General features: G+C 29.1%; 1 long non-coding RNA gene across 1 annotated transcript; it reads right to left on the bottom strand.

Moving 5' to 3' along the window:
• Positions 1-2,182: 2,182 nt before the first annotated feature.
• On the bottom strand, positions 2,183-3,026 carry LOC145957720 (uncharacterized). Its single transcript, XR_014433728.1, has 2 exons — positions 2,730-3,026; positions 2,183-2,586 (listed from the first exon to the last, which is right to left on the bottom strand). It is a non-coding gene; the product is annotated as an uncharacterized LOC145957720 (long non-coding RNA).
• Positions 3,027-3,913: the final 887 nt, after the last annotated feature.

Raw genomic sequence — 3,913 nt, 5'->3', positions numbered from 1 at the left:
AAGTGTTGAAGAAGAATATATGTTTCAATAATTGTTTGTTTTTATTTTGGCCTTTGTTTTTGTTTCCTATGTTAAAAGATCGAGCATTAAGTACTGTTGTGTTCAAATGGATAATTGTATACCTTTTTTATATATAAATTTTATTAAAATATTATGAATAACGAACTTATTTTAATTACGGCTGCAGAGTATAATGTTATACCAGACTACAACACTCTTTCCACATCACATACAAAGCAAACGGCATAAAAAATTCTATACTTATTGTTAAAAAATGCTGCCAATTCCAAGATGTTCCACGCATAGAAAAGGACGGTCGTGATGAGTTTAGAATTTTATATATAAACAATAATATTTGAAATATAAATATTTATAATATACAAATAGATATATTATTTAATTGAATTTAATTTAATATATCATTTGGTTTATAATTTTTTTAAGAATTTTTAATTAATTAGATCTTGAATTAAAAAATATAATTTAGTATTTCATATTTTTATAATTTATTTCCTAAGATTCGAGATTAATTTATAATTCATAATGTTTAATTTGTAATAATATTTTTATTTTCTTGTACTCAAACAATTATATTAAATTATCATTTAATATCATTTATTTATATTAAATTTTAAATTTTATTACTTAAAATTTTCTATTACTCTAAAATTATTATGATTAAAGTGATCATAAATTTTTTTATAAATAAATTAAAATTTATTAAACATATACAATTATATATGATAATAATTCGAAGTGACTTTAGATATATAAAGATATAAAAAAAAAAATCATATTTCACAAAATCTCGACAGATCTCCTAAGGACTAAATTACGCACAATCCTTACATCTAACGATGGCCTTTATTGTTGAGATATATGGGACTAGTGTCGAGTAAACTAACAGCGTGGCAGGCGCCAACTCAGTTAGGATGGTTTTTTAATGGACCGTTGATTATTCTCTACCATTATTGAACAATTTTGTTGTCAGTTTTTTTTGTCAGGGGAGACCTAAAACACAACATGGTCAATAGTCCCATGATTTGGTAGTATGAGGAAAAGTATGGAGAAGGTTGGGATTTCATCTCAATTTTATGAGGAACTTTGGCTGCAAGGTACTGATTGAAAAACTCTTAGCAGATGATGATGTCTCGAGCCTAGCAGTGAGAGGTGGCTGATTCTACTGGTGGTCAAAATGTGGAATTATAAATCAACAATGTTTTGTCTAACTCCAAAACTGTTATGCTGTCCTGGGTAGTACACTTAATTACTAGGCAATAGTAGGAAGTTAGTGTGGGAATAGTCTTTTATTATTCCATATTTTTTTGTAATCCTTGGTTGACCGGTAATTTATACTTTTTAAAATGTAAATTACCTCTTAACCTGGGTTAAGAGGGATGATGTAGTATATATGTTAGGTTTGTTTGAAATTTTGTATATGGGTTTATGGTACCGCCAATATCCACTTAATATAATTATCTTTTACTATAAAAAAATTATTATTTGTTTAAACTCTGACCACTATTTTTTATGAGAGTATTTTTAAGAATTATTCTCCTCTTTGATAAAAAAAATTGAATTAGATAAAAAAAAATTAAAAAAAAATTCTAAAAAAGTACTTTAATTGAAAATTAACCTGTAAAGATATTCTTGGACGAGATAATTTTTGCGTTAAAAAATTAGATTAGATAAGAATTTGAAAATTTCTTACAAACATTTTTATTGAAGAATGATCTCTAAAAATATTTTTTATAGATAATTATTCATATTTAATATATATCTCACATTAATTATTTATATTTTGTGCATAAACTTGTGAAATGAGTAAGTACATTATTTTTATTATTATAATAACTACATAAAATTTTAGAAACAGAATACAAAACAAAGTGTGTAAATTTATTGGGGATAATTGATTGGATTAAACTTTATAAAGTTAGGTAGGAGTTGGGAGTGATTACCAACCGAAGCAAGGAGCTAGTTTTTTTTTTTTTATTATTATTATTATTATTATGAGGTTGGTGTTCTAATACAAACTAGAGTATTTTGACTGAGGGTAAGTTTGAGTTGCACTATTGATCCTCGTGTGGTTCATATATATTTATACTGTAAAGCTTAAATTAATCAAAGAGTTGGTAAGAGGAATTTTTTTCTTTCAATTAAAAAAAATGAAAAGATACTGAACCACTAAAAGAACCGAGTAGGTTCTAATTAACAAAATTAGCAAGTACTAATAAACACATATAAATACAGACAAATATAAACACATATATTTATACAGACATATGATACAATAAATATGACACACAAATATTCCACCACAAAACCACCAATTGATGCGTAGAAAAGAAACTCAACAAGAAGAAATAAAAAAGTGGCTAATTTATCAGAGGCTGACATATGCTACAATGATGCACATGAGGACATTCTTGATTCTTCCTAAACAAAGTAATTAAGAATCTTGCTCAACAGGGATTTGATGATTTTGAGCCAGTTGTTGGAGCCACTCTCACTTTCATCACCTTCTTCTCGTATCTTGCCTTTCCCAGAAGAAGAAGCAGCATCATCAGCAACCGTTGGAATTAGCTGAAATAAATTACATCAAGTATGTAACACAACTGATCATGTCTCTATAGTCTATATAGAGAGAGAGAGTAAAGGAAATATATGAATTAATGAAAAGTGAGGAAGAATGTACATAACAGAAGAAGGAAGTTATGTATGATGACCTGATTCTCATAATCATAATGACTAGGAGGAGGTGGGAAATTGAGATCAGGTAGAGCGGGTTGGTTGAGATCAGGAATAAAAGGCCTTCTATGCATCTTTTCCTTACTAAGAAAGGTGAATTTGGCATCGCTCAAGGGAATATGTATATAATATATATAATTGGCTTTTATAGAGGAGCATGCGCCAAGATAACAATATGGTTCATGAAATGTACATTTTGCTCAATTAATTAACTATACTTGGATAGGGACGGCCATTACTTCTTTTACAATAGGCCATGAGAAGTGGTTCGTGGAAGATCTCGCATGTTAAGTGGGGGGTGACGTGATTGAGAAGGAGTGATGATTAAAATTGAAATTATTTTTTTCTTTCTTTTTTATGATAATGGCCAATGCAAGGTGGGGCTGTCGTTAATTAGAATCTGGTGAACTCCGCCTTGACGGATTATGGTGAAGTCAAAAAATGAAGATAAAATATACAAATATATAATGTTTTGTCATTTTTGTACGTGGACTTTTGTGCTCAATCGGTGTTTCTTCGCATCTGGCCGTCCAATCTCATCATCACAAGTATCCCAGACAATGATATATATCCCAACCTTTTCAACCCTTATCAGATCAAAAATAAAATAATGATTCCATGCTATATGCGAAACATTCCAAGGCATGAAACATGCGATTCTGGACCACTTCACATCTAACATATTCTTCCTTTTTCTGTCAAATTATAACTACTATACCCTTTATCCAAATTAAGTAAGAATGGTTAATTCTGATGTTTTAATAACAATATCTCAAGTTGAATGATATAACTGAAGGTTTATGTGGAAATTCTAACGATGAAATAGGTGGTCCGAACTTATACTCTTCATTCATTACAGTGATAATTTTTTATCATTAGTTTTCAACTTTTCTAAAATCAGTTTTTTCAACGCCTACTTTTTAAAATCAAATTTAGCAAAATCTAAATTAAAACGTGGCCTTAATAAGGAACCTAGATTGATATGTGGAACGTATGGTAATTAAACCATATGAAAAGATAACCAAACTTTAATATCGTTGATGCCTCAAAATGATTTTTTAAGATTGCATGTGCATGCATGGAAAACTGCTGGACAAGAATAAGTGGTGCTTCCCCGCTTTGCGATCGTGACATTTTGTTTTATGAAGGCCTCATTCCGCAT

Source organism: Cajanus cajan, chromosome 5 (genome assembly GCF_000230855.2).
Source record: "Cajanus cajan strain Asha chromosome 5, NIPB_CcT2T_4, whole genome shotgun sequence".
Taxonomy (NCBI): domain Eukaryota; kingdom Viridiplantae; phylum Streptophyta; class Magnoliopsida; order Fabales; family Fabaceae; genus Cajanus; species Cajanus cajan.
Note: the sequence above shows the minus strand (reverse complement) of the source record. Positions and strands in the feature narration are given on the sequence as shown.